The sequence below is a fragment of the Hibiscus syriacus genome, unplaced genomic scaffold (assembly GCF_006381635.1).
Source record: "Hibiscus syriacus cultivar Baekdansim isolate YM2019G1 unplaced genomic scaffold, ASM638163v2 tig00112910_pilon, whole genome shotgun sequence".
In the NCBI taxonomy this organism is placed as follows: domain Eukaryota; kingdom Viridiplantae; phylum Streptophyta; class Magnoliopsida; order Malvales; family Malvaceae; genus Hibiscus; species Hibiscus syriacus.
Window position 1 is genome coordinate 657939 of NW_024063417.1, and position 5848 is coordinate 663786.

General features: G+C 33.2%; 1 pseudogene; it reads right to left on the minus strand.

Annotated features, from left to right (window-relative positions):
• Window positions 1-1529: 1529 nt before the first annotated feature.
• Window positions 1530-3463, minus strand: LOC120184450 (annotated as a pseudogene).
• Between the last annotated feature and the right edge of the window lie 2385 nt (window positions 3464-5848).

A 5848-nucleotide genomic window follows, 5' to 3' on the forward strand; every position in this document is an offset into this window, starting at 1 on the left:
TAAGCTTTTCAAAGTCATCAGGCTTTGCTTAAATTTTAGAGAATGCTAGAAAATCTGTTCACATTAGCCTTGTAAAAAAGAGAAGTGACATCGTAGGATGTAATTAAATAAGATTGGATGTGGTTTTCTTAGATAGAGAAATTTGTGTAGATATGGACATATCTTAGTCATTGATGTAAATCCATCTACACCTCTATTATATGGGTACTCAACTATAAATAAAAGCTTCCCATCTTTAATATTTATTCCATTCTTTTAAGTAATACAATTCAAGCATTTACTTTGTTCCCTTTTGCCTCTTTATTTTATGATCTTTATTTTGTTCTCTCTCTTGGTGGCTTTTATAGTCCCGTTATTTTGGTGAGCTTAAATTCTCACAAAGTGATTCTGAGAGTTGAATTAAACGATCAATTCAAGTTTTTTTCTTCTAAGACTGCACAAATCAACCAGTCTAAATTCTAATTAGTAACAATATTGTCTACCGAAAATATTCATTTGTGTGTTTTTGTAGGTGTTCATATTCAATTTATATTCGTTTAAACTTTTAATACGTCTTCGTTTATTTATTTTTGAAAGTGTTTGTATTCGTTTTTTTTATTGTTCAAGAACATGTTCGTTTATATGTTCACGAACATGTTCGTTTATATGTTCACGAACATATTCATTTAATGTTGGTTTATATGATCAATTTTTAGGTTTACCCTTTCATTTGCAAGATGAAGAAAAATAGTAAATTTATGCCAATAGTGCTTAAACCCCTTAAAATTCACATTTTAAAATTTAACTTTTACCATGTGTTCAGTTTAGTCATTACTTTTACCAATATCTAAACTGTAAGAAAAAAAGGAAAATGAGAACCACGTAAACAAGTTTGTTCATGAACATAAATGAATGAGTTGATAAACGAGCCTATAAAGAAGCTTGTTATGTAAACAAACCGAACACACATATATTTGTGTTCGTTCATTTATTAAATGAACATATAAAATTTTGTTCATACTCGTTTATTTAACGTAATAAACGAACATAAACAAAAGCTATACGAACGGTTCACGAACAGTTCCTCGAAAGCTATGTTCATTTACACCCTATCTCTTTCTCCGTTATAACATACGTCGTGTTGTTAGTTTATCATCTGACAAAACATAAGGTGATGTTTTCAAATACCCCAAATAATTAGAATTTTGAGGGACTTATCCGATGTGGGGGCAATCTTTTTTAATAAATGCTAAGGAGTCTCCTTCAATCACAGTATTCCGAAATCTCAACTCATACGTGGAGACTGCTTGCTCAGTTGCCCTGGATTCTGCAATGAACGCATATGCAATATTAAGATGTAGAAAGGTACTTCACAGCTCACTCTTCCAGCAGATATCTACATATTTGTCTCTTTTGTTGATTCCTATGGATTGGTTTAGTAACAATTTTCTATCGCAGAACAAGACAAGCTTGATGCTAGAATTCTGAGATTTTACATTTTCATTCTGGTGATAGAGAGCATTTTTTACATTGGGTCTCCTAGAAACAGAGAAGGTTGATGCCAAAATTCTGACATTTTCCACTGTAGAACAAGACAAGCTTGATGCTAGAATTCTGAGATTTTACATTTTCATTCTGGTGATAGAGAGCATTTTTTACATTGGTTCTCCTAGAAACAGAGAAGGTTGATGCCAAAATTCTGACATTTTCCATTGTAGAACAAGACAAGCTTGATGCTAGAATTCTGAGATTTTACATTTTCATTCTGGTGATAGAGAGCATTTTTTACATTGGTTCTCCTAGAAACAGAGAAGGTTGATGCCAAAATTCTGACATTTTCCATTGTAGAACAAGACAAGCTTGATGCTAGAATTCTGAGATTTTACATTTTCATTCTGGTGATAGAGAGCATTTTTTACATTGGTTCTCCTAGAAACAGAGAAGGTTGATGCCAAAATTCTGACATTTTCCATTGTAGAACAAGAAACAGATTTCCCCCTTTACATGGTCTAGTTTTGCATGTAAACATGGGCAGCAATCCTGAAACAAGATAACATAATCATTTTTTGTCTCTAAATTAAGATCGTCATCTACTTACAAATTACAATTGCGCTTCAACAAGGATCAACTTTTTGTTTTATCTTAACCTCGTTTCTGTGTATTATCATACAAGTTTTGCATTTGTTTCAGATATCTGACCTTTACAAGCAATGGATCAAAAGCTTCTCAACGGAGGGTTGGCGTTGTGGTTCTTGTTGTTTATCGGCAACGAGAATTTCCCGCTGTAAGAAAATGATCTTCTCAGAAAAATTGGCTTATTCTGCAGAGAATAAGACCTATTGAAAGAAGAATGATACATCAATCTCAGCAAACTTTGATTCCCTGCAGCTCTCCTTGGAACAATCCTCACGCTCGCTTCTTTATATGAATTACCATTAACAAGGTCATGACTGATCTGAGAAGCTTCCATGGAATCCAAAGAAACTGATCTTCTCATAGGTTGAATCCCTTCATCTCCTGTTTCCGAATTTTCACCTTCGTTTCCCTCATTTTCAGCAGCTATTTCCTCTTCCCCGTCCCTTATTTCCCTTGTTCCACTTCCACCCAGCATCAGCTCCTCTCTCAGATTCTTCCATAATCACAACTTGAGTTTCTTCAGATCCTCCAGAATCTTCATTATTTACCTCAGCCGCCGACGACGGCAACGGTCCTCTATTAGCGGCGTTGGAAACAATAGGTGCTCGGCACAAAGGACAATTGGTGTGCGATCTAAGCCAAGTATCGATACAAGGGATGTGAAAAGCATGGCTGCACTTAGGCAACAGTCTAAGAGTCTCGTCTTCTTGGAACTCGTTCAAGCAAACGGAGCAATCAGTTCCTTCAACGAGACCCTCACCTCTCTTATACTTACAAACCGCGATGGAGCGAATGATCGAGGGTTGCAGACCAACTGTGTTGATGTACCATATGGGATGGTCAACGATGGGACCATGATCTTCTTCGAGGAATTCGTTGTGGATTTCATCCGTTTCAGCCTGCGATGATCTCCCCCTAGAATTAGCCCGTCGTCTAGCATAGTAAACTAGACAGCATAGAGCTAGAAACGTGGCGGCGAGAAGCGTTGAAATCACGATCACAAACGTGTTGGGTTTATTTGAATTGGAACCAGAATCGGGACTCGGAGGAGGGTATTGATCGACATAAGGTGGGTCACGGGGACAAAAGACAGGGCAAAACTCATAACATGATGAAATACAGTTCTCGAAACAAACATTACAGTTGTCTGTTAAGGTATCATTTGTTGAATCGGACATCAACTTTCGATGTTGGAAACCCATTTAGAGGAATCAAATTTAACATCAAAGCAAAAGCAAAAGCAAAAAGAAAGAAAGAAGATTCAGGAAACAAGGAGAAAGATATCAATGGTGGAGGATAAGGGAAGAGGAGGAGAAAACTAAGGGTGGGGTTGGTGGCTTCAACCAACTACTTTAGTTTATTGAAGAAAATATTAGAATAATGGAGAATAGATATGACTTGTTTTTTATGCGTTTGTTTCTGGTTTTATTGTGGTTTGGATGTTAATGTCATGGCAGCTGGCTTTGGACTAGCATCTGTGTGATTGAGTTTTCAATCGGTGGTTGAATAAATTTTATATAAAATAATATTTTTTTTTTAATTTTACATAATATTCAAAGTAATATTAATATATATGTAACATTTTTTTTAAGTTTACAATATTAAAAGATATAAAAATATCACAAGTCATAACATATATAAATTAAAAACCATAAAATCAAGTGAAACAAAATGATTCAAATCAACTACAACATAATATTTAAGGTAAAACATATTAAGTAATAAATATAATTATATAACTATAATCAAAAAAATAAAATTTGGGCTTAAAAAAATCATAATAAATGATGTCATTTGGTTTAATTATTTAAAAAAAACAATTCACATTGCTAAGAAACATAAAAGAGCATCTTAAAAGTTTAAAGAGTAAAAATATGAGAACAAAACAATCCCACATAACTAAGAAACATATAAGAGCATTCCAACATACTTTTATAAATAATAGAGGTAATTTGACATTCAAAATCATAGAGACTTTTGGTGAGCACAGAGCGAACTATTTTTTTTGCTTCAATTGAGCTCAAATTTTAGGCTTCAATCGAACTTCTAAATTTTTTTTGAGTTCGAGCCTTTTCGAGTTCAAGTTTTAATATTATATTTTGAGTTCGAGTTGAACTTGATAATTTTTAGCTCGTGAGTTTTTAGTCGAGTTGTTTTCGAGTTCGAGTCGAGCTCAACAATACTCGAATTTGACTTGGCTCGTTGAACAAACGACGTCGTTTGATTTAATTTTTTTTAAAAGAAAAAAGTGAACCGACGGTTCAAACCAATTTTACCGGTTTTCAGTCGGTTCACCCCGATTTTACGGTTTTTAGCCGATTCATTACCAGTCGATTTTGTGAGGTAACCAGACCGGACAGCCACCGATTCACGATTCAACCGGTTGAACCGACCGATCTAATCCGATGTTGATAACCATGGTTTACATACAGATTGAGTCTAGCTTCAACCCAAATAAGGGTGTTGCTGAATTAAAATAGAAAGGCAAAAGACATGTGAAGACCTCGTAATTTAAAAATAAATTAATGTGTATGTTTTTTTCACCCAATATGTTCTCACACTTAGAAAATAAATCTAATATAGTCTTTGACCAACATTTTTCGTTGTTAATCTTTACGGTGTTGACGTGGCGGTCCATGGTGGTTGGTGGCATGCTGATGGGTTCAATTATTTTTTTTCGAGTTCGATGGCCAAATTGATTTTTTTAAAAATTCAAGGATTTCGATTATATATATTAAATTTAAAATAAAAAATTTCAAAAAATTAAATATCAAAAATAAAAAACTACTAAATTTATTTTATATAGACGAATTTGTTCTTCCTTAAAAAATAAAAAAATAGGGATAATAAAAAAGATCACAAATACGTTTATAATATTCAACATAAATTTACATGGTACGACAATTTTCCTATTACTATTTTTAAATCAAATTTATGTGAATCTTATTTTCCTCTATCATGTTATATTCACTAAAATGTTATTCTTAATTGTATAACTATTTTTATATTTTTTAATTATAAATTTTCATGATAATTTATAAATAAATTTTATTTTATAACTTTTAAATTTTATTCTTTATAAGACTTTATAATATTGTTAGGATCGAAGAGGCTCAATTCGAACAACCGAAAAATGTGAAAGGGGTGAATTGATAAAAATGTGTTTAGGGAGTAACGAGAGTAAAAGATAAGACAATGAACACAAAGATTTATAATGGTTCAACTTCTCAATTAAGTCTACCTTCACTACCTTAGCTCTCACTAAGGATTTTCTAACAAATTCACTAATTTGTTCTTTCTTTTTCAAGGATCAAGAGTAACCTTTACAAACCCCCTATCTTTTTACTTGGCTAAGATAGAACCAACAACCCTTTACAAAAGGATAAAAGAAGTAAACAAAGAAACCTCTCTAAGGTAGGTGTTTACAAAATTTAGCTCACTAAAACACAAATATTTACAAGATAATTGGAATAAAGAGTGAAAAGCTCTTCTCTTGTGTTTGATTGCTTGGATAGGTGTTCTAACCCTTCTTCAAGTGTCATCAACTTGTATGTATATGTTGGAATGTTTTTGTGGCCGTTTCTAGCCTTTAGGAGTGTTTTGGAGCAGTTGAAGATCAATTTTCATGCAAAAATAAAACTGCCCAGAACAGAGGGTATCGGTACTCTAAAGGGAGTATCGTACTATCTTTGTTATTTTTAAATCAACTAGTCGTTACTAGCAGTTGGGGCCT